We start from the raw sequence: 25,294 nt of genomic DNA, 5'->3' as shown, positions 1-25,294 counted from the left end.
AAGGGCTGTGGGCGGGATGGTTTGTCACATGTTTTGGAAGGCCTCTGAACCTTATTAACAGTGAGTACTCCGTGTACATTCAGACCAAGGCAGGTAGAGACGCTGAGCTTCTCCTGAAAGCTTCGATGAGGTCACAACACGAGGAAGTGACCTGTCCCCAGGTGGTGCTGGGACAAGCATAGTGTGGCATTCCGGAAAGGATAGGCAGTATCTGGGTAGAGAAAGAAGACAAGAAATCCAGATCCACTGAGATGCTGAGGCAGTCTCTTGGGGACTGCAGGCTAAGAGTCACTACTAATTCCTTACTCGGGAAGGGTGGCGCGTCACCATCAGGTTCTCACTGTGAGGTGTTTGCACCTGTGTATGATCATGCTGTCCACTTACCAGAGAGTAAACGGCACACAGTTCTCTTCCCCCAGCAAAGATGAAATTAATGTTTTCCTTAACGTTTTCATAACTCTCCAGATGTCTGATCTCAACCCTGTAGATCTGACAACTATGTTGGTCCTGATTCTAGAGTTCCGTTGGGGTAGGACTTGTTTCTTAACAAAGGGTATTCTTGTACACGTGTGCTCTGGTTCAACCTGGGACGTGGGAGGTGCTCTGTCGTGATTCAGTAAAGGAAGGAATTTGGCCCAGGCGCCTGGTGCCTTCTTTGGTATGGCTTCTCCACAATGCCCGCTTGGCACCCTTTCTCTAAAGCCAGTGCCTTCTCCTCTGGACCCATCTGTCTCAATTTTTTTTTCCTTTTTTTTAAACACTGAACAAATGGCTAAGCATTGAGGAATCAGGGTACAGCCCACAGTACAGCTCTCTGCTTCATCACTTTGCCGAAGAGCAAGAAACAAACTTACTCAAAGGAGTATCTGAGTGGCTGAGATTTATTCCCTCTCATCTTTTCCTCAAGTTCAAGTTAAACAGTGACAGATTCTGTTTTGGTTTCCTTGCTTTCAATTCCCTAGATAGGAAACCATCTGCCTCGATGAAAATGATTTATCCCTGGAAGTGTGTGTAACAGAGAGAGAAAAAAATGGGGCCCACTTGGTTAATGTTGACTATGAATTTCTGGTGTGAACCGACCACATCAGCTATTCAGTTGGTAGCACTACTGTTGAGAAGACGGCCAGCCGACTCCAGATTTGGGGCGTCGGCAGTTCTAGATTTGAATCCAGGCTCTAACACTTTCTACCTGTGGGACTGGGACATGCTTCTTTGTGTCTGTGAGCTTCATGTTCCTCATCTGTGAAATGGGGACTTTAATGCCTACTTGGTACATAGCTACAGTTGAGTCATATTATTGTGGGAAGGAATGTCATCAATATATCCAGCGAAGGGTGCCGATATTGGACTTTCATTTAACATGCTCTCTCCTTCCAGAAACATTTTAATAGGGTCCAGCACCTTGCTCCAGGGGGGCCCGGGGGCATTCTGAGAGGGGGCCCGGGGTCATGCTCAAGGTCTTGGGCGAATCACACTGGGTGCGTCGGAAGAACAAGAGCTTCCAGAATCAACAAAGTTTAGAGAGTAGGCCTCAGAAACAGGCAGGGTGGTGACCAAAAGGAGGACACTGAATTCACTTAGCTGATTATTTACGTACCAAGTATGTGCCAGGCACTGTTTGTAGGACTGGAGATCCAATGGTGATTTAAGACAGATCAAACACTTACCCTAATAGAGCTTACCTTCTATTTGAAGCGATGTCTAATAAGCATAAGAAATAATTAAATGTATGGTATGTCAAAAGATGTATAAATCTAGATAATTTGTGTGTGGGGGGGGGTGTTGCTGGGGTTTACAAAGTTTTTAAGCTTATTTATGTATTTATTTTGAGAGAGAGAGAGAATCTCAAACACTGTCAGCGTGGAGCCCCATGGGGGCTTGAGCTCATGAACTGCAAGATCATGACCTGAACCAAAATCCAGAGTTGGATGCTTAACTGACTGAGCCACCCCCGCACCCTGGGGTTTACAATTTTATTTTATTTTATTTTATTTTATTTTATTTTATTTTATTTTATTTTATTTTATTTTAAATGTTTATTTATTTATTTAAAAAAAATTTTTTTTTCAACGTTTATTTATTTTTGGGACAGAGAGAGACAGAGCATGAACGGGGGAGGGGCAGAGAGAGAGGGAGACACAGAATCGGAAACAGGCTCCAGGCTCTGAGCCATCAGCCCAGAGCCCGACGCGGGGCTCGAACTCACGGACCACGAGATCGTGACCTGGCTGAAGTCGGACGCTTGACCGACTGAGCCACCCAGGCACCCCTACAATTTTAAACAAGGTGGTCAAGTCAGCCTCCTTGAGAAGGTGACATTTGAGCAAAAACTAAGGGAATGAGGAGGTATGTCTCCAAATGATACTGGACAGCCTGGGTTGGGGGGTGAGTGGACAAGGAGTAAAAGCCTGGAGGGAAGCATTGCTCCCAGGCCCCAGCGTCAGGCCTACCCACAGTGCCTGGTGATGTCAGAGAAGGCAAAGGGCAGTGTCTGTGCTCATTATGTTTTTTATGGACCAGCCGGCGAGGACTCTTCCTCCCTCCCCCCCACCATTACTATACTGGATCTCTGCCTGTCTCCAGCAGCCTCATTTTTTTTAATTAATTTTTTTAATGTTTATTTATTCTTGAGAGAGAGACAGGGCGCGGGCAGGGGAGGGGCAGAGAGAGAGGGAGATGCAGAATCTGAAGCAGGCTCCAGGCTCTGAGCTGTCAGCACAGAGCCCTACGTGGGGCTCGAACTCAAACTGCGAGATCATGACCTGAGGTGAAGTCAGACGCTTAACCGACTGAGCCACCCAGGCACCCCTTGAGCAGCCTCATTTTTAACAAAGCACATGGGTCAGCCCTTCTCTGAATTACTATTGCCGTGTACGGTTGTGCAGGTTGGACACTGCGTAGGATGACATACCTAAGAGGTTTCTGTTTACATTTTAGATGCTCTAGATTTGTATATCATGATAACTTTCTGGCAGGTGGCAGTGAAGTGTCCCAATGAAAGCAATATATTGCAATGCTCTTCTGACTGTCAGGATAAAGTATTTTGAAGAAGAACTTTTTCTAATTCACATTAAGGCACCTGGCAACCTTGAAGATCCAGATTTCCAAGAGGCGCCCCCTGTGGTTTGTCAGGGATAGATTTACCGGTTGAGACAAGTCTGTCCTCTGCCGAAAATTCTACTGTGGCTCTCAGAGTGGAAATTCCGGCATTTCTGTGTTGGAGGGTCTTCAGATAGCAGTCTGATCAGAAGAGTGAGCGAGCCCAGAAAACACACGGCCAAGCTGCATTTGCAGGGCAAGCGCGTGGTGCTGTTTGAGTTTGGGGAAGCAGCACTCGCACCACCCCTCGACCCCACCCCTGCATTGGTTCCTTCTCAACTTGGGCTCGGCTACCTCCTCTAGCCTCGCTCTCATCAGCCCTGACTTCCTCTGCAAAGCCTGTTCTAATGCCCAAATCCCTCTCCACACACACGTGGTCACTCTGTTCTGGTGCTCACAGACATTTCACCAGTTCCTTTTTTTTTCTCTTTTAATTGTTTAATGTTTATTTATTTTTAAGAGAGAGAGAGAGAGAGAGAGAGAGAGAGACAGAGTGTGAGTGGGGGAGGGGCAGAGAGAGAGAGAGAGGGAGATATAGATACAGAATCTGAAGCAGGCTCCAGGCTCTGAGCTGTCAGCACAGAGCCCGATGTGGGGCTCGAACCCACAAACCATGAGATCATGACCTGAGCGGAAGTCAGATGCTTAACCGACTGAGCCACCCAGGCACCCCTACACCAGTTCTTTTTAAGTATTTGTTCTCTCTCTGGAATTAAAACGACAGCTTCAACTGCCTATGTATCCCACTAGCCTCTGGACTCCTTGAAAGCTGGACTGTGTCTTATCGACTTTGGTAAACCCTCCCTGACACAGTAGTTGCTCAAGAAATGTGCTGTCGAGCACTGTTTCTCAAGCGCAATTACTAAGCATCGTCTGGTGATAATAAAGAAAACGGTCCTTTTAAATGATACATTTTAAAATTGCGGGACATGCCACAAGCAGCTTCTAAATCCTTTGTCTTAAAGGCTGTTTTTTCCATCTGTCACATTTGCCTTAAGCCTGGTAGTTTCTCAGGAGCTGAGGTACTATAGGCATCAAGTAAACACACGTGCAGATAAGAACAGCAACCTGTGATTACGGGGTCACGGATCGAATAGCCCAGGCTACAGCCTTCGGGCTCGAGGGTGTTCATTTGTCCTTCTTTGGGGTTGGAGAGAAATCTCCTACCCCAATATGGCAAGCATGGGCCGCCCGAAGCCCTGAGGCCATATAACTGGGCCGCCCCCTGGGTCTTACAGCCAGTTTTGGTTTCTGCCAGGCTTGATCACTGGGGAAACGTACAGAGTATGTGGCCTTGTAACCCCAGCACATAAGTCTTTGTGGAAAGTTGCCATTCTCAGGCGTCAGGCATGTCCGTGAGCAAAGTCCCCAGGGGGACTCTGGGGCAGAAATATCCCAATTTAAAAATATTCTCCAAGTGGCTTCTAAAATGTGTACAAGTTCAATTACTCTCGGCTTCCCTGTGCTGTGGCAGCTGGTCTGTCTGTGTTTATTTGCTCCTCTGACGCGTGATTATTCAGAGGGACTGCATTTGTCTTGCCCTGTCTCCTCCGTGAGAGGCCGGGAGCCCCTCAGAACAGAGGTCAGCTCCCTCACATAAGTGGTGGGCCTGGCTGGGACTGTTGTGCTCCAGGGGGTGGACATTAGTGGAGGCTGGGGACAGTTTGGGCAGCAGTGGGCAGGGCTGGGTGTCGTCTGGGTGGCAGTGTGTCCATCGAGAGAGAGTAGCATGCTGGTATTTTCTCGACTGGTAGTGGAAACCATTCTTGGTGCTATCTTGACTCCACTTTCTGTAGGCGGCCAGTCCTGCCTGTTCTGTGTCTTTGGAGGCAGAGTGAGAGCAGTCGCTCGCCTAATAAGGCACAGTGTCAGAGGGTAGCTGGCAAACGTTATAAATATGATTTAAGCAATAGAATCCAGGGGCTCCTGGGTGACTCAGTCGGTTAAGCATCCGACTTCGGCTCAGGTCATGATCTCGCGGTTCGTGGGTCCGAGCCCCGCGTCGGGCTCTGTGCTGACAGCTCAGAAGCCTGGAGCCCGCTTCGGATTCTGTGTCTCCCTCTCTCTCTGCCCCTCCTCTACTCGTGCTCTGTCTCTCTCTCAAAAATAAACATTAAAAAAAAATTAAAAGAAAAAGTCTCCACAACACCAAGTGGTACATTTGGATGTCTCTTTGCCATTATTAGCAATGTGGCCTCGGCTGGGTTACCTAATCTCCTGCTTTCTTCATTTAGAAGATCTACACTTGCCTCCTAGAGTTTTCATGAAGGTCACCTAGGATACTTTAAGTAATCAAAAACATATATGTCCCAGGGTGCCTGGGTGGCTCAGTTGATTAAGCGTCCTACTTCAGCTCAGGTCATGATCTCAGTTCATGAGTTTGAGCCCCGCATCGGGCTCTGTGCTGACAGCTCAGAAGCCTGGAACCTGCTTTGGATTCTGTGTCTCCCTCTCTCTCTGCCTCTTCCCGACTCACGCTCTGTCTCCCTCTCTCAAAAATAAACATTAAAAAAAACCCAAAAAACAATAGAATCTATAGTGTTGAGAACAGAAGGGCTGTCTCTGAATTCCCTTTGGCTGGCCAGGTGACTGGGGCCGGCCAAGCTAGTGGACTAGGGACTGGAGGAGAGAATTCCTTACTGAAGGTTTTGGGGAGATGTCAGCCAAAGAAGACATCTAACTAGGCTACAAAAAGTAGTGGGGCTGGGGAGATAAAATGGGGCCCAGCCTCCTTTCCTCAGTCATCTCATGACCTCCGTAGCCCATAAGGCACTGACTGACCCGAAAGGATCCTGGGCCCAGCTGGGACGGCAGCCACCTCATATATCCAGGGAAGGACAAAGGGGCCATGTTTTAAAGCCCACGTAGGTAACTTCGGTTGGCAATGATTCTCCACTTCATGCCTCTTGGTGTGATCCTCAAATTGACCTTTGCGGCCTTGGATTTCAGCTTTTAGTGTTGGTGCCATAGACACCCACCTTGTATTAGTCTGATTTGCTCCTCGTCTCTATGTGGCTTGTTACTGTCGTAAAGCCTTTCACGTCCCCGAACACAATCCTGAGAGGTGGGTAGAATTACCAGCCCCATTTCATGGATGAGAAAGATGATGCTCAGAGAAGGGAGGTGACCTGTGCAGGTCATCGCACTAGTGAGCAGTGGAGCCAGAGCCTGGACCCAGATATTTCGACTGCATTTTTGCTTTGACACGTCAGTTATGCCCATAAATCACCGGTAGTCACACTTTTCTAAGTGCCGCATGACCGTGTCCTCCAATGTATGTGCGTTTAATTACCCATAAATCATAAAATGCCTGGCAGTGTTAATATATAAGCATGTTATACAGCCTATGAAAACATATTTTTAAAGGGCAGAAAATGAGGGGCGCCTGGGTGGCTCAGCCAGTTGAGTGTCTTGACTTTGGCTCAGGTCATGGTCTCACGGTTTGTGAGTTCGAGCCCCACACCAGGCTCTGTGCTGACAGCTCGGAGCCTGGAGCCCGCTTTGGATTCTGTGCCTCCCGATCTCTCTGCCCATCCCCCACTCACATTCTGTCTCTCTGTCTCAAAACAAGTAAAAATTTAAAAAAGGGCAAAAAATGAAATAAATGATGTATTTTTTAAAGCCCAGGGACCAACACTTGTGGGTAGGAGCTGGGTAATGGGGATTTATTTTTATTATTTGGACTACTTTTGCATAGGTTTAAGATCTTCTCATGAAATGTTAGAAAAAACAAACACGGAACAATGAACCGAGAAAGGGGGCCAACAAACAGTTACGGAAGCTCTGGGCAGGAGCCGCAGATCCAGGCAGGGTAAACTGAGAAGAGGGGCCAGGATTGCCCTGCTCGCTCATCGGGCACGTGGGTGACAAAGGCAAGGGCTGGATGAATTCTGCTTCTGCCATGTCATCGATACCACTGTAGCATGTCTGTACTCCTGCCTCTGTGAGGGGCCACGGGGGGCTAGTGGGCAAGAAGCTGGACTCCAGAGCTGGACTTCTGGGCTCACGATCCTGGCTCTGCCACTCACTAGTTTTATAATCCTGGGAAGTTTCCTAACTTCTATGTGCCTCGGTTTCCTCCTCTGTAAGGAGGGGATAATAACAGTGGCTCCTTCACTGGGTCGTTGTCTGGATCAGATGATATACACACATCATTTGCATAAATTAATATTTAAAGTAGGAAGGACAGTGTTGGAAACATAGTGCTACATGGACTGGCTGTTGTGATAATTGTTGTAGAGCTGTTACACGTTGTTTTAATGTTATTATTATTCCCTCTGCCCTTTCTAGACATAATGGGATCTGATTTCTCAGGGAGCCTGCTTCCCCTGTTTCCACCTCTGACTCAATCTCTGAAAATGTCTGGACCAGAAAGGTGCAAGTACTTCCTGGGCAAGTGTACTCTGGGAGAAGAGGAAAACAGCGGTGCCACATGTAACAGGAAACAAAAGCTGATGGAAAGAAGTGGGATGATGTTTCAGGAAAGGAAGTATAGCTTCAGCCGCGCTAGGTACGGGGGTCCACTTCACGGGGTCCCAGCCTCGTCATCCCTAAAGCGAGCGATTTGCTGCAGCTGATACCAGAGGTGCCTTTCTGAGTTGACATTTTTTGGCTGTGTTCTGCTTCCCTTTGAGCTACGATCACTCTTAGGATTTCGAATTTCAAACAGTCTCCTGGGTTTAGCGCCTGATCAGAAGATCTCCCGATCTCAGGTTTGGTCCATAAACCATGGTACACCACGTGCCTTGGGACATAGGCCAGGTTAACCTGTAAAGTAACAAATCACAAATTATGCATTAAACTTTTAGAAGCACAGATGTGTCCTATTCTTTATGATACATGCAGGTTGATGGGTTGATGGTGTAGGAATTCATATTAGGATGCCAAATAAAAATACACATGTCATATAAGCTGATCTCTAGGCAGTTGTATATATAGCTAGCCATACAAATTTCTACCTACTTATAGACACTGTATGATACATAGGGCTAGTTATATATATATATAGGTAGATAAATCTGAGATACGCATCAGATACTACCCTATTTCCTGGATCTTTATGTCAGGAATATATAGAACACTGCACTTAAGCAAAAACAGGTGTTCATAAATTTAAAAAATCCACAACTTTTGTGAAAAGTCACATATTTGTATATATCTATACAAATATTAATATTGATATATAGATTACACAGATATAATCATTGAATATTAATAGTTATTATTTCCGGGTAGTGCATTTCAGGTGATTTTGTACTTTTTTCCTTATGGTTTACATATTGTGAATTTTTTTTTTTACATTGAGCATGTATTATTTATATAATCAGAAGAAAAAAGCCCTTTTCATGGTGAAGAGTGTCTAAAAGATACTAACTCAGATATTGGCATAAAGAGAAAATCATTAAAAGGAAAAACTAACAAAATATCTGATGCAGTAACTAAACAAAGAAAGAATATCCCGAACTCTGAAGGTCAGAAACCTTTAATGCAATTGCGATGTTTTAGATACTTTCGTTTACAATTACGTTCTAGGGCTTCTTGGACATTTCCTAGGACCAATTACAACTAGGAAATCCTAGAAAATGTTTGGAGCTGGGACAGTTTAGCCTTTGAGGACAACTGAGTGCCTTAACACATTTCTTTGCATAGACTATAGCTTTTCTTTAGTTTGAAAAAAACAATTCATTTGATCACGTTTGTGTTGGGGGTTTTACTATATTATTACTGGGGTACCCTTACATTGGTCCCTCATCTTAGTCACACACACACACACACACACACCCCTCAGTCCTTATTTGAAAGACAGCCCCCTCCAAGCTGCACTCCTGCCCCGCGCTGGCCCTGAGGCTGTGAAGGCAGCGGTTCCCACAGCTGGACTATCGGGAGGGGAGCCGTGAGTGCTGAACAAGAGTGGAGGAAGCTGGGGCAGGCCCTGAGCTGATAGCCTCACAGACAGCATCCATCCAGGGCAGGTGAGAGACTGGGGCACACTTCCTCCACGGTGGGGTTTGTCTCCCTTGCTCTGGGTCAGGTTCTTCTTGGAACAGTCTCCCTGGACAAAAGGTCTCAGTTCCTACTGTGCTGGGAGTGGGGCAGGGGAAGACTAAAGGTGAGCATCTCAAGAGGGGTTCCCTCCAGGACCGTTTATGATATGCTCATGGGTCCCTGTGGACTCAGGTGAGGCACCACCCCCGCCCCCCGCCCCCAGAAGCCAATCAGGCAATACCCCTGTGGGCTGGAGAAGAATCCCCCTTAACGAGACCAGACCTATGCATTCCTCTTGCCTGAGCTTGGTCTCATTTTTAAAAGTTCTACTCAGAATACCCATTTAGTGCTTAATACAATACTACTAACGAATACTTATTAAATAAGCACTTATAAAGCACCAGGGGCCAAACTAAATAAATGCTTTACATGTGTGAGCTAATTTTATCTTCCCAATAGCTCTATGAGGCAGGATCTATTATCACTCCCATTTTATAGATGAGAAAACTGAGTAATAGGAAGTCACTTTCTGTAAGTCATACAATGAATTATGTAGCTCAGTCAGATTCAAATCCAGGTCTGTCTTCCCCTTGAACCCATGCTCTTAACCTTTGTTATACAGCTACACACTGTGCTCAAAGCTGTGAATAAGGCCTTCATGGGGCTCACAGTCTAACAGGAAGAGTTAATTACGTGTGTGAAACATGAGTGAGAGAAGAGAATGCAAAGTGTATAGTACTCACACCAAAGAGAGCTACCCTAGGCTGGCCAGGTGGTTCACCTGTATTTGCAAAACCATATTCTAGAATATTTTATGAATATCATTATGAACATTGTATGTTCATCATTATGAACATAATATGTTATGAACACAAGCCTAGCTTATAAACAGAATCCAGCTTACTCAAAACCTTGTCTAAATCTTTGCTGTTAGGGAGCTCTAGGCACTTGGGTGAGTCAAGCTTAACAATTACTTGGGGTTGGTGGATAGGAACAAGGTGAGGCAGAAATGCACACAAATTCAAGGTGGAAATTAGGGACTCCTTTCTGGCAAATCATGTACTTCATCTTGCCTAACAACATTGGAATTTCATCTGGCAAAGAAATTGGGAGATATTTTTCTCCCAAAACATTTCTTTTGGCAAATATTTGAGGATTCGAAATTTGACCACTGATCTACTGGGTTTTAGTTTGAGAGGAAACAAGACAGAGTCTTCTTGGAATAAGAGTACAAGAACGGCTGTTTGTTAGTTTCATCCCCAAAGCCTCTTTCCCTTCCAAGGCTCAGTGGGCAAGTTTGTGGGCCAGACAGTAGAAAGGGCTTATCTTGAGTTTTGGCCTCCTGGAATAGAAATTTAATTTCAAAAAGGTACATTATTATTCATATTTCTGTCTCCATGAAAATCAAACATTATATTTTTATTCCAAGTACTCTAGTATATGAAAGACCTTCCTCCCCCCCCCCCCATATATTCCTCCTACAAAGATAGCAGAGGAGAGTGTCAAAATATATTCCAACTGATGAAGTGTCTTCATGGCAGGAAAATGGAATTGGAACTTTATAAAGTGTTTGTTAAGGGGAGGGCAAATGTCGAAGGTTTCAGCTGGAGCTTCTAATTGCCAAGTTAACAATTTTGGGAAGATCTCAACCAAGCTCTGTGGTGCCTGGTAAATATCCTCTGGCCATTTTGATTCAACACTCAATTAATTAATGTAGTGGCAGAAAGGAGCTTTAACTTGGAGTCCAAAAGTCTGGGTTCCAAATCCTTTTGTTAACTGCTTGACCTTGACTCAAATCTGAAAACTCTCTGTTCTTTATGTCTTCATCTGTTGAATAAACATCATACTTACCTGGGAAGGTCATTTAAAGGATCAATACAATGATCGCAAGGGTCCGAATAAATGACATCCCCTTCCTCTGTCCAAGTTAGGAAAAATGGGTGAGAACAGTCCAGTCCAGGCAGAAGGATGTCAACATATTGCCTTTAGTACTGATGAGCCTAAGAGCAAAGGCTTAGCTTAGGGTATATAACAATAGTGGGACTTTCTTCCCAGTTACTGGACATGGCTATGGCCTTATCAAATGGTGAGAATGGAGGAGGGGCTAAATGATGGCAGGCAGGGAATGAAGAGAGGGGAAGGATCTGAGCCACCCATGCCCACAGAGCTGCACCATGACTTCTGTGGGTCATAGGCCCTTTTGCCTTCAGGGGTCCCTGCTTCCATAAAAGATACTAAAAATTACATATGCATTGACATAAAGATGAACATAGTAGCATGACATTACTTCAGCATTACATTTTAAAACATTTTCTTGGACCTAACCTGAAAAAGTTTTTTTTTTTCTTCTGAATTTAAAAGAAATTAAAACATTTTTTTGTGGATCCCTACAAGTATTTGGACCCTAGCCACTGTACTGAATGGTCAAGTTGGCCTTGGACGGCTGGCCCTTGTTCTCAAATTTCCTAACTAGAATAGCCCCTCCTCCCTTCTTGGGGAGTACTAAGGAGGCCAAAGTGGACACGCTAGGTGTTGCTACAGACAGAGACATGAACTCAGGGGGCGGGATGCTCCCCAGACCCCATGAAAGTAAAGTGCTAAAAAAAATGTGTGTGTAGTCTAGACCATGAATAACACCACAATGGGTAAGACATTTTCTCTGTCTTCAAGAATTGGTTATAGCATAAGGCAGAGGGAAATAAGAGCAAAACTGGAGAATAAGTCACATGATGAGGGAATTTCTAGAAACAATTCCTTGTGGTAGTGATAGTGGAACTTGGCCTTGAAGGATAAAGATTTTTGTTAGACAAGGCAGGATGGGATGGAGTGGAGAGGTCATTCTGGACTGTGAGACTGGAAAAGATATGGATTCACTTGAATGCAAGGATGTTCTGGAAATTAAGTTCAAAAGGCAGCCACTAGTGGCACCTGGATGTCTCAGTCGGTTGGGCGTCTGACTTGGGCTCAGGTCATGATCTCACGGTTCGTGGGTTCGAGTTCTGCATTGGACTCTGTGCTGATAGCTCAGAGCCTAGAGCCCGCTTTGGATTCTGTCTCCCTCTCTCTCTGCCCCTGCTCTGCTCATTCTCTCTCTCTCTCTCTCTCTCTCAAAAATAAAAAATAAACATTAAAAATTTTTTTAAAAAAGTAGCCACTTTCCTTATTCTTTGGCTCCACTGAACTCCCTGTTTAATGTTTTTATATCAGTGGGTGTTTTTATACCAGTGGGTGGGAGGGAGGGATGTTATTATTTACTTGGTACCTACCATGCACCAGGAGATTTACATGCATTGCCTCATTTACTCTTCACTATAGTGATTTGAAGTGGATATCATTGCCCCTGTTTTTTCAGACAAGGAACTTGAGACCCTGAAAGCATAAATGGCTTACTCATGGCCCCAGAACATAGTGGGCATCAACAGATTGGCTCTTGATTGCCAGTCCAGGGCTCTGTTCTCTGGCTCCTGGGAGACTTCAAAGGGGTTTTCTGAGAGTTATACAAAGAGTTCCTACAATTATAGTTTAGGTGGAATGTTGTTCCAGGGCCTCACTTCTGGTGTTCCATTATCCCGACTCTCAGACCAGACTGTGCTCCCTCTCGTGAGCATCTACCTGGTGAGGGCCCCTCCATGCATGCCTTCATCTGTTCACCAGCACTGCCTTCCCTGGCCTCCCATGCTGGGTCCAGATCTCTGCTGTTATAGACTTGGTGCTTGTGATTCCCCAAATGGGGCTGGTTCCAGGGGCCCCTGTGTGCTGGTCCCAAGACCGTGGTGGGCTTGCAGGAGCTAACAAATAGTGGCTAAGTAGCTAATATTTAGTAAGCACTTGCTCTGCTCCAGGTACGGTGCTTAACACATCCTCACATGTTGTTTTATCCTCACAACCTTCTCCGACATAGGCATTATTAAACTTTTACAGATCAGAACACCGGGGCTCAGAGGGATCCTTCAACTTTGCCAAAGGACCACAAGTGACGGTGCCAGAGGCAGGATTTAACCCCAGCAGCCTGACTCTAAATTTTCCCCCCAAACCACCATGGAATCTGGCCTCCTGGAATACTTAGAGCTTCACAGCACGTTGTTACTACTTGTGAGAAATTGGCCTCTGCTTTTCTCCAGTTGATCTCAGTTTCTCAAAGTTCTTCCATATTTGGCATCTTTTCTTTGTTGTCTTCCATGTTGCCCTCCCTAGGCGTGGCTCTTATTCTTTCAGAATTTTGTCATTTGGCTGGGTCCTGTTCAGAAATTATTAATCTGTATTAATATATCTGTATTTCTGTATATCTGTATTTCATCCAGTCCTTTCATTGTAGATATCTAACAGCTTAGTTGTTGTTCATCTGATATTTAGTTATCTTTTCGCTCCTTGCTTGCTTTTGTCTTCCCCTGGCAATGGCCAGAGGGTAAGCATGGAGACTTGAATGTGGAATTCCTGGCAGGAAGTCACCTTTTCCCTCTAACAGGACCCAGCCATGAGGGAACATCTGTGGGTTTTATCTCTTCACATCCATTCTCCTCTTTCATCAACACAAAAATTCTGCTTTGAGGGACTTACTCTTTCCCTGTTGACATTAGAGGACACATAACATGGTGGCACCACATTGCCTCGGCTTAAATCCCAGCTCTACCACTAGACCATCTGTGCTAACTTGGACTGATAACTCAAACTCTCTGTGGCTCAGTTTCTTAATTACAATAGTACCCGCCTCACAGGGTTATTGTGAGAAGAAAACATGTATAAATATGGTGCTTAGAACAGTGCCTGGTAGAAAATAAGCACACCATAAATATTAGTGATTTTTAAAAAATCGTTCATCTTTCCCAAGGCTAGGCCGAGGGAATGTTCTTTCCTGGAATTTGAATCCTGAGCAGAATGGCAAAAAGACAGAAATCCATTAGAGCTGATTCATTTGGGTAGTGCCCCGAAGAAATGGTTAATCAGTTCCTATTCCCTAGATCCTAGCCATCCTTCTTCTGGTCTTCAAGTTCTGGATCTTCAGAAGTGTTTTTTATTCTGCATTCCACTCCCCACATTCTTCCAACAAATGTCCCCTCCTCCTCCTCATTTTCCTCTTCCTCTCCATCTTTCTTCTCTTGCTCCTTCCATTTTCCTACCCCCCACCAAGCACCCTTCTCCCTCCTCCCCAAGCCCAAAGTAGTAAGCATTGGTTTCTGATACTTTCTGCCAAAAAATCTTTACTGAGCCAGCATCCCATGAAAATGGCCCCTTAGTCTTGGCTTAAATATTTCCATAAAACAGCTCTCTCTGTCTCTTTTTTTAAATTGGTGAACTCTGAAAGTACTTTGTCATACTAGGCAGAAAGCTTATATAGGATTCTAGAACTACAATGTTTGGATTCGGAGCCTGGCTCAGTCATTTACTCACTGTGAAGCTTGGGCAAGCTGTTTAGCCTCTATGCCTTGGTTTCCTCACCTGTAAAATAGAAGGCAATAATAGTAACCATTTCATGCTATCGTTGTGAATATTCAATGTCATAACACATGTGAAGCATTTAGATTTCCAGTAAGAGTAAGTTCCTGTGAGTCATCCTCCTCTTCCTCCTCATTCCTACCATGGATCCCAGCTCCACTCTTCTGAGCTGCCCAGTATAAGCCAGATCTTCCTCTTAGTGCCAATCTTTCAAATACCAGGATGCTCCATTTGTGTCCCTCCTTCCTCTGGGCTCAGTATGCCCGGCTTCCTTCTGTCCTACCTGCAGACTTCTTCCCAGTCAGGCCAAGCTGCTCTTTGTGGTCTAAACTGATCAAACTGGAAAGATCCAAACCTGTCTTCAACTTGTCTGCCTCATTATTTTATCAAAAGTAAAACACAAGTAAACATCTTATAAGGTTTTGGGTTGAAATCTACCTGCTTCCCCTCAACACTGGGGAGGGTCTATGCCAACAGCTTCTGGACTCCAGAGTCTTTGAGCACCACCCGACTACCTGGGCCTGAGGGTTGAGACTGGGGTCAGGAGGAGAATGGCACATGAAGGCATATGGAAATAATAGCAGTGGGAAAAACTTCCTGCCTCCCCTGCCGGTCCCCACCCAGGCTTATGCAGAAGCTGACCAGACATACTTTCTGCACTTTGCCTGCTCTGCCTTAGAGTCATAGGCAAGTCCCTGGGCTAAGCTGTTCCTGGTTGTTGACATGCCACTGACAAGCCTGAAGAGTTTCTACTCATAGGAAGAGCTTTCCCCACAGTGTGGAGAGCAAGAATCTGATTAATCATATCGGTTGCATGGCACTTCGCAGTTTGGAACACATCATTTCACTACAACATTGGGATGGATTTGTCATAGGAAGAACAGTCTTTTTTTCACAAAAGGAATACCTGTTTACAAGGAGGATGTTCAGGTCCGAAGAGGTTAACGGCCTTGCCCGTTCACACAGCCACAAGGGACAGAGCTTGCATTGGAGTTGCGCTTAGAGTTCTTTGTGACATGCCTTGTTCTGAAGGCTATGGGACCGCTGTTGGATGTTCCCATGAGTGTGTCACTCTGCCCCGGAGGCTACAGGACCTCTAGTAGCCTCTTTCTCAATGGTCAGCAGAGGCACCAAGGAGCAGGTCGCCTGGGACCTATAAGTAGGTCTATCCTAGTCTACTTCGAGGAAGGGGAAACTTTTGGAAATAGAGACACAGTGACTTGAAAGACACATGATGTTTGGTAAGGCTGCAGGGGTACCCTGGAGAGAATGAGAATCCGCTGGTGAACTGGAAGTTGTTGGGGGAGTCAAGTTCCAATGTCTATTCATCCCATCACTTATAAAGTCCAAGGGAGCCTTCTGACTAAGGGGCTTAATATTAGGGCTCTTTCTAGAGAGTCTAAGAAAAATATGTTATTTGGTGGCATCCATTGTGGATTTTCTTGGATTTGGGGATTGCATGGTGAGAGAGGAGCCCAGGATTCCATGGTGGAAAGCTACTGGGGTGTCCTGCCCAGCTCTGCCTTTGAGAAGCTATGTGTCCTTCCAGCCCTGGACTGGCAGTAGGACTTAAGTTCCCAGCCCTGAGTTCCACCTGTAATTGCAGGGGGTGGGGAAGCTAAAAGCAGGGAGCAGGTGGCCAAAGCAGAGGCGGTTTTATATTGGGAGTGATCCAGGATAGGGCAACTGAGAAATCACCCTGTGAACCCCTGAAGATTGGAGGACAGTCCTGATTCATCCCTTTCCTTGGCTCTCCTCAGGACAAACTAATGTGGTTTGCAAAGCCCTTAAAAATCTGGCCCCAAACTCTGGCTGCTTTGCAAGCCAAGCTTCCCCATACATTTTGGTCCAGCTAGGTAGAATTATTTACTGGTCTTTGAAAGTGCCATCTCACTTTCTCACCTCATGCCTTTGCTCATGCTGTCTCATGCTGCCTGAGATGTACTTCACCCCATTTCTCTTTCTGGAGAACTTCTACTCCCTCTTCAAGATGTGCCACAATGTCATTTCTTCTGTGGAGCCCCCTGGCATGGTCATGACTTGCCCCATTCTCGGTTCCTACAGCATTCTGACCTCAGCTCTGCTGTGGCACTTATCACATCGTTATGTGATTGATTTTGTGTTTGCGTGCACAACGGACACTGAAACCAGACTGCCTGGATTCAAATCCGAGCTGTACCACCAACCTTAGACAAGGTCACCCTGGACACGGTCTCTGTTCTTGCCTTCCTTCTATGTAGAATGGGGGCACTAGCACTCACCCCACAGAGTTTTTATGAGGATGAAATGAGCCGCCATGTATTAAAGACTCAGATCACGGTCTGGCACTGTAAGTGTTAGTGGTGTTGCTGTTGTTACCGTTACCTGTTTGAAGTCACCTGTCATGGTTCCCTCCTATTCATGTCTACCTGAACTTCGACCATCACAAAGAGGTCACTTGAACATCCACAGTCCATAAGCCATACCTGGAATGTGACTTTCTCTCTCTCTACCCTTGTGTGTAGGGTGAATAGATGCTGACAGGCAAGCTTCCTGATTTCCACTCAATGTTCCTCCCAGATCAGAGCTCCATCTTGATCCTTTTTATAGTCTTTGCCACCAACTTCCAGCATGTATTGTCCAATTCCCTCAATCCAGATATCAGGATATCCTCCTACACATGGTGATCTAAACCAGGCAGACTTTTTCTTCCAACTAGATCTCTATGCCCATGGAATGCCTGGTTGGTAACACGCCTACACCCCTCATCTGGTTCTCAGAGGGGTCTGGGCACCCCTGACACCTTATGACACTCTAGGCTTTGTTTTTTTTTTTTTTAATATAGAGGCCATGTTTGAGTCACCTGTACATCTATTTCCCAACACAATACCAAACTCAGTGGGTTTTTAAAACGAATAAATAAATGGAGAAGTAAGAGTAAGTCATCCTTGACTTTCCCACAGTACAGTGTCAGTGTGATTGGATGCACCTGGGCTTTCTGCTATTGACAGATGAAACTGTCCTGATTGAAACACACCTCCAAGTGTTTGCTCATTTCCATTCTCCTTATCTGGAGTACCCTTGAGTTTTCAGTACAGTGCCACCATCTGGAATAAAAAGTGTCTGGGACATATTTTGTGCTCCCCAGAGAGCAGCTTCAAGAGTAGATATAGTTAGGCACCCAAGACAAACTTCAGTTTCTTCCAAGCTTTGGCTTGGTATGGAGAAAACCAATTGCTTAGAATCACAGACACTGAACTGGAAGGAAGAGTCAGTGTAATCTAGCCCAATCTCTTCTTTTTACCAACATGGAAGCTGAGGGCCAAAGAACAAGAGTGACTTCTCAAGGTCACTCAGCTCTATATGTCAGTTAGGATCTGAGCTCACATCTCCTGAGTCCCCAATCAGCACCTTTGTCCCCGGGCTCTCACTACCCCATCAACCTTTGTGTCTTGCACATGTCCTCGCCTCCATGGGCATAGCTGCTACTCAATTCCAGACCTTTATAAGCTTACTGAAAGCTGGGCAGGACTGGAGGCAAGAAGCACAGGAGATAGTTGTTCTGGGGGCAGTAGGCTCCATGGGTGGTGGGGGTGGGGGTAGGGCTGGGGGTTGGAGAGGGTTTTTACAAACTTTGGTTTTGTTGTCCAGGATTTAAACTTCTACCATGTTTACCCATAGAAATCTTCTCTCAAGATTTTTGCAGGGTTTTCTCAGGGTCTGTCAAGGTCACTCTTATCTCCACTTATTCACCACTCACCCAGCACACTTCCTTTTGTGTGTTATGTGTGGTGGGGAAGGGGTTGGTTGGATGGGGGAACCTAGTATTTTTTGTTTTGTTTTAAATTGTTTTGTTCAGAAATTCTGTTTTTTCCCACGATCTGCTTGCAAGGCTTTGAAATGAGGACTCAGAATCACATGGAGTAACTCAGAGTAACTCACTTGGGGCAGAGAGGGGGATGTGTCAGCAGCACCAAATTACATTGCCTTAGAAATTTAAAAGGGTGCTATTTACCTTCAACGAGTAATATTTTAGTAACAGATATTGAAATGCCCAATACTAGGGAGTGAAATGAACTTTGGTAAATCCAAAGAGTAGGAAACTATGTAACCCAAGGATTTAGCAAGGGGCATAGGAGATATATCAGTCTAGGGGGTACCACACAGCACGCAGATGCTAATCTTTGCAAATTCTAGTGTGGTGGTAACATTCTTGCAGAGAAAAGGCACCAGCAGATTGTATGGCCTTTGGGTGTCATTTCCCGTCACTATACTCCTGATAATCATTAAAAAGGTGAAGAAGATGTATATCTATTGACATAGAAGATGTCCCTGGCATATTGTTAAGTGAATTAGAAAACAATGCTCATAATGCAATTCCTATTTTGTAAAAGTTATAATGATAAAAATGTGGTGGGTAAAAAAATAGATATCAATATTGTCACAGTGATGATAGGCGATTTTAAGTCCTGTTTATACTTTTTCTGCATTACCAAAAATTTCACCATAATATACTTCTACTTTTGATACTTGGAAAACACCGTAAGTGTTGGAAAAAATAAACTTTCTATTTGTGGCTGGGCCCAGAGATTCATTTATGAAGGGGATTTTGCTGAAGAGGTCAGTCATTGCATTAAGAAACTTGGGATATCAATAAATGTTATTTCCCTTCGCTATGAAGAGAAGGAGGCAGGAAGAGGCCATCCTCAATGTAGGTGTGGGGCAGAGACTCTTCAATCGGAAACTCCAAGGGGATGTATTCCTGGAGTCCCTAGTCAGAACTTGGCATCATTATTTCCCATCCTGAGACCATCTTAACTAGGTTGTTAGAGTCTCCAGTACTCTCCACGCTGTAGTTAAGCAGCATTATGCCTTAAATAAACTTTTAGGGGCTAGCCTGGGAAGCCAACTACCCTTTACCACGTTATTTCTATGGGGAAACATACTCCCAATGCCACATCACCAGGTTACATTGGAGCTTTGGGACACAGCCATTTTCGGTTTGGAGACCTACTTGACCCTTTCCTCCTTATTCCCTAAGTATTTCAAAAATCCCTATTAGTTTGTGAAAGATTGTAAAGTTATGGACAAATTCTTTGGTTTACACTCCATTTGGTAGCCTGGCACCCAGTTTTCAAGACCGAAGAGTTCTTGGAGATTGGCACCACTAACTCATTTTTTAATGAGTATTACTTCTCATTGATCAAGTTGGCTGGAGTTGCCCAGGGTTCCCTAGTTATGCTAGTGATTTATGTCTTCCTCAGCACTCCTTTGCTTACTGTGGTGGTTAATTTTATGTGTCAACTTGATGACTTGTGTTGGGTGCTGGCCTTGGGTAGCTGTGTGAGTTTGCAAGTTATAAAAGAAAGGAACGGACAACCTGATCTCAGAGGGCCTTTCCATATCTGACAGGTGAAGTCTGAACTGAGAAACTCACCTCATATCTGTGGGACAGATTTCAACCTATTTGGTAAGAGACTTCTAGGCCAGGGAGGGAGTAGGCCATGCTTGCCTCTGTTAGATTTGTCAGCCATTTCAATTACTTTGGAGGTTGGTGAAAAATGACCTTTCTTGGCGGTAGAGCAGTAGTCTAGAGCGGTAGTCTCTAAGCTTTTCTGGGTCGAGAGTGCTCTGTGAATCAGATCAAGACAATGATCCCTCTTCCCTAAAGCTTTGTGTATGAATGCAAGGGCTTCTAGGCCCCATGAACTTCACCAAAAACCTTCTAGGGGTCCATGGATGTAATAGAAGCTCCTTTGGCTAAAGTCCAAATCAGCAAGTTCATGATTTGGCCAGAGATGTTTAAAAAGAGCTCAAGAGCGAGTTTTGCATCTCCTCTCAAACACCTTCCGGATCTAGAGCCATCCTAAGCTCTTGGAGACAAGTTGTTCCAGGACCTAAAGAGGTCAAGCAATCATGTTTTTCTCTAGTTCTTAGTAAGTTACGCTCCAGGGACTTTCAGCTAAGAGGCCTAACAGAGGTCAGAGGATCTATTATCAGTTAATTGGCCTGTTCAGCCCTAAGGGAAGTCCCCAGGTTTCCTTAATTCTTTGAAAGATCTGGATTCTGCTTCTGACCTGGGACAAGCCGCCTCCCCACTGGGGGCCTCATCTGGCACAGTCACTCTTTAAGTTCCTGTCAAGCTCCGGTGGTGGTCTGTCATCTGTGAGTCCTTGATAGCTGTGTGGTGGAGACAAGCATCTAAGAAGTCATGATTCTGGATCCTAACTTGGGTCTGCTCCTGTCACTGAGGGGATTCCTGTCCAGAGAAACTTCTAGAGCACCCAGCCTGAGAAGCATCTAGCTTCCCAGAGGCCTTCAGGGCAAAGGAGAGGAATAGAGTTTGTGTTTGTTTGTTTTCTGCTCTGGGAAGAAACCTATTAAGAGTCATCTTGAAAGGAAGATGTCCACTGGGCACCAGGAGAGGCAGGCTAGCATCAGGGATTTAGCTGTGCTCTGAAGAAATAGAAATCTCTTCTCTGCTCTCAGAAGTTCTCCCATTTCCATGACTCACCTCCTCTCATTCCAGAAAGTCATGCACAGGAATTAATTTATGGGTCCTGTCCAGAGGTCTTTAAGTAAACAGTGCCACCAGACCTTTCTGCTACCCAGACAAGCTGGATTTCAGGCCCCAGGGAGGAAGCTAATGACTTGTAGTTACTTGGCTATTGTTTTCCGAAAACAATCTGACTTCCTTTCTGATAGCCTCAGAATTCCTTCTTTACAAATTAAGATGCTGGAGCCAGGGAAGGGCTGAGCTCACCAGCTTGGTAGCACAATGCTCCAGGGCAAGATCTGCTTTCTGCAACAAGTTACAGAGGCTCCTTATGGACTGGTGGACAGGCAGCTCAGGGCATGCAAGCCCCAGCTGGGCCTCTGGGCCACTGCTTCTCTCTTGAGATCTTACCTCCATTCCATAGCATGTAATAATAACGAAGTTGTATTGTGCTCAAAGAATAAACTTGTGAAGACGATATCACCATTTTATAGATGAGGACGTTGAGGCTCAGTGGTTTGCCCAAGATCTCACAACAAGTAAGCGACAGGGTTGAGAGTCCATCTCTAGTCTTCTGACTCCGAGTTTCAGCCTCTTTGAAAGAGGACATGTCAATGCAAAGAGAAGCAGTCTGTCTGGAGCTGATAGATTTTGGTCCATCATCTGAGAACTGAGTCTTCATGTTAGATAAGAATCAACATCTGAAATTCACTGGATGTGGGGCTTAAGTGCTAGATCCCTGTCTCTTCTCCTCCTCCCCTCCACATACTCCAAAGCTAGGGTTGGCTTGGGTCTGGTGTTGGGGGGGCAGTTTCGATCCTTCCTCCTGCCTAAGAGGTTTGATGAACACTTAACAGAATGGCCAGTCCCTTTTTGCCGTAAAAGAAGATTCCCCACTGGCTTTCTCTGGCCGTCTGGACCCCGTTACAGAGTCGTGTTAAGTGTTTTTTGTTAGGGTGCTTGTGGGAGCTTTTGTTTTTGAAGGGAAGTAGACTCTGACTTTGTGCTATTGTTGATAACCACTGTGCCCTCTACGCCACCACCACCACCACTTTGAAGGAAAAGCTGATACAGTAGTGTCCCCTTATCCATGGGGATTTGTACCAAGACCCCCAGGGGTGGATGGCTGAAACCACGGACTGTACTAAATCCTATATGTACTATCTTTTTTTCCCACACATACACGCCTATGGTAAAGTTTAATGTATAAATTAGGCAAGTAGCTAACTAAGACCGAGATAGAATAGTTAAAACAATAGACAGTGACAAAAACTATGTGAATGTGATCTCTCTCCCTCCCTCTCAATAACTTATTGTACTGTGTTCACACTCCTTGTGATAATGTGGGATGATAAAATGCCTGCCTGGTGAGAGGAAATGAGGTGAATGACACAGGCCTTGTGACATAGTGTTGGGCTACTATTGGCCTTCTGATGATATGTCTGAAGGAGGATCATATGCTTCCAGACCCACAGTTGACCACGGGTAACTGAAACTGTGAAAAGTTAAACTGCGAATCAGGGGGAGCTGCTGTAACCCCCTTGTACCATTTTGTACCTACGCCCACTTGTGCACTCATTACATTGTAGTCTACTTGCTGGTGCCCGGGGCTCTCTCCCCAGCCATGGAAAGTATGGGGGGAAACTTACGTCTCTGTTACTTCTGTATGCCCTGTCCCTGCACAGAGTGTGTCCTCATTGGACAATGAAGTATACCTTCATTGAATTCATGATTAGCAGATAAATGACTCTACAGGGTAGGTGCTATTCCTCAAACTCTGAAGGAGGATGGTGGGGGGAAGTGCAGTATCACCTGGAAAAGCAATTGAAATGTGCTCTCAGGTACAAGGGAAGGTTGTATTTGAATGGCACCTTTGGATGTGTGCGGTGTCCCACCTACGTGGCCCCATCTGGTGGCCTTGGTCAAAGGAACCAATGGAAATGGACAAAATAGTTATAGCTGTAATATTGATAACACCATGTTTCCATTGTTAATCTTTTATCTTTCATTTCTTTCAAAGTAGTCTCCCCTCTATGATTTAATTTTAATCTTGAGAACAGATGCATGATTCATTATATGCTGTATGTATGTATCCATGTATGTATATATCTATGTCTATTATCTATCTACATGGATGTGTAGGTATATATGTCTGTATTATATATATGAGAGAGGATATTTATTTAGCAGTCACTACATGCCAAACATATATCTCATTCAATCTTCATAACCAATCTATAACTTTCATAGTTATTATGTTATTCTGATTTTAACTCATGACCCTGAGATAAGACCTGAGCCGAGATCAAGAATCGGACGCTTAACTGATGACTGAGCCATCCAGTCGTCCCCTATGTTATTCTCATATTAAATGTTTACTTAATTTTCTTGATTCATTTTGAGAGAGACGGGGAGAGAGAGAGAGAGAAAGAAAACAAGTTGGGGAGGGGCAGAAAGAGAGGGAGAGAGAGAATCCTAAGCAGGCTCCACACTCGGTGCGGAGCCCAGCATGGGGCTCAATCTCATGACTGTGGGATCATGACCTGAGCTGAAATCAAGAGCTGGATGCTCAACTCAGACGCCCCATGTTATTTTCATTTCAAAAGTGAGCCAGATGAGGCTGCCAGGGAGAAAAAAATTTCCTCTACTCTTTATGTTCAGTTATTGGAGGCTTGGAATTAAACTGACAGAAGATAGATCACAGGGGAAAAAGAGGTTTATTCATATGCATAGGGAAACTAACAAAAGTAGCTAGCTCACTAAAAGGTTAAAGGTTAAGGGGTGCCTGGGTGGCTCAGTCAGTTGAGTGTCTGACTTTGGCTCCGGTCGTGATCTCGCGGTTTGTGGGTTCAAGCCCCGCATCGGGCTCTGTGCTGACAGCTTGGAGCCTGGAGCCTGCTTCAGATTCTGTGTCTTCCTCTCCCTCCTTCTCTCTCCCTCTCCCCCACTCACGCTCGGTCCCTCTCTCTCTCAAAAATAAATAAACATTGAAAAAGAAAATTTTTTAAGGTTAAAGGTTAAACTTAGGTAGTGCAAAAGGGGGAGGGAGAAAAGGCTTCTATGGGAAGAACAAATTGATTTCTTTAGGAAGGACAAGTGAATTTTTAGAACAAATGGGAGATAAGAAAGTTTGTGATAATGTTTGTTTATGCAGGTGTGGTGATCTTTCTGTCTTCTTCACGGCCATGCAACTCCCCCCCAAAGAGGGGATTTATGGTGGCCTCATTTCCCAGAAGCTGCTGCTTTTAGTCAGATAAGGGAAGCTCCAACAAGGCTTCTTCCTGTGTCTGATGAATCTCAAATGTCTTCAGTTTACAATAATCTCCCTACCAACTCCTGGGTTCCAAACGGGTCCCCACATGCCAAAGAGGGTCACATAGCTGCTGAGAGGTGCAGCCAAGATCTGAACCCAAGTACTCTTAACCACAAGGTGATTTGCCCCCAGCCTTATCCATTCTACTTTGAGTATTTAGCTGCTGAATGTGAGATGAAACTTTGAAGAAATGGAATAATCTTAATCTCCTAAATATGCCTCTAATCTTCTGTAATAATTTGACCGTAGCAGCTATAGTTGAAGCTGGGCACTAATTTAGGAGGAGATGAAAACTTTGTTGTTGAGTTAGGTTTTGAACATTATTGTCTAAATTATTGGGGCGCCTGGGTGGCGCAGTCGGGTAAGCGTCCGACTTCAGCCAGGTCACGATCTTGCGGTCCGTGAGTTCGAGCCCTGCGTCAGGCTCTGGGCTGATGGCTCAGAGCCTGGAGCCTGTTTCCGATTCTGTGTCTCCCTCTCTCTCTGCCCTTCGCCCGTTCATGCTCTGTCTCTCTCTGTCCTAAAAATAAATAAACGCTGAAAAAAAAAATTAAAAAAAAATAAATTATCAAGACAGGCATGGGATATTCTATCTCTATTTTAAATGCAAGGAAATGCCTCTTTTTTGGCATGATTTGTCTGAGGGCACCTGAGTTAATGGCATATCTGGCAAAAAGTTTCCTGACCTTGTATTTTTATTACTTTTGCCGCTAGACCCCCTGGTATTGTACCTTGGACTTGACTGAAAACACCTTTCAAAACAAAGGAGGAGTAAGTTCTTTTTGGTCTTTGTGAGGTGGGTAGACCAAGGATGCAGAATCTGTTACAGGAAAGAGAGGTGTGCATTGTTAACCCTAGATATTGCTTATAATGACATAATAACTAAAATAATGTGAAATTCATAGTCTTCTTGCTTTCAAGGACTTCCTTTTGGATCTAGAGGGCAAATGCCATCCCAAGATCTCCCAGAGAAAGGTCTCATTTGGGTC

At 44.9% G+C, this 25,294-nt stretch overlaps 1 long non-coding RNA gene across 2 annotated transcripts in view; it reads right to left on the bottom strand.

The window, feature by feature from the left end:
* Positions 1 to 6,367: 6,367 nt before the first annotated feature.
* The window catches only part of LOC147578306 (uncharacterized), a 103,255-nt gene continuing 84,328 nt past the window's right edge, over positions 6,368 to 25,294 (bottom strand). For both annotated transcript variants that reach the window (XR_015255050.1, XR_015255051.1), the window contains exons 3-4: positions 14,473 to 14,520; positions 6,368 to 7,866 (exon numbers count right to left, since the gene is read on the bottom strand). This is a non-coding gene — a long non-coding RNA (uncharacterized LOC147578306). The remainder of the gene's footprint in view (positions 7,867 to 14,472; positions 14,521 to 25,294) is intronic.

This window comes from Puma concolor, chromosome C1 (assembly GCF_028749965.1).
Source record: "Puma concolor isolate L17-30 chromosome C1, mPumCon1.1.hap2, whole genome shotgun sequence".
Taxonomy (NCBI): domain Eukaryota; kingdom Metazoa; phylum Chordata; class Mammalia; order Carnivora; family Felidae; genus Puma; species Puma concolor.
This window is presented reverse-complemented; position numbering and strand designations above follow the sequence as displayed.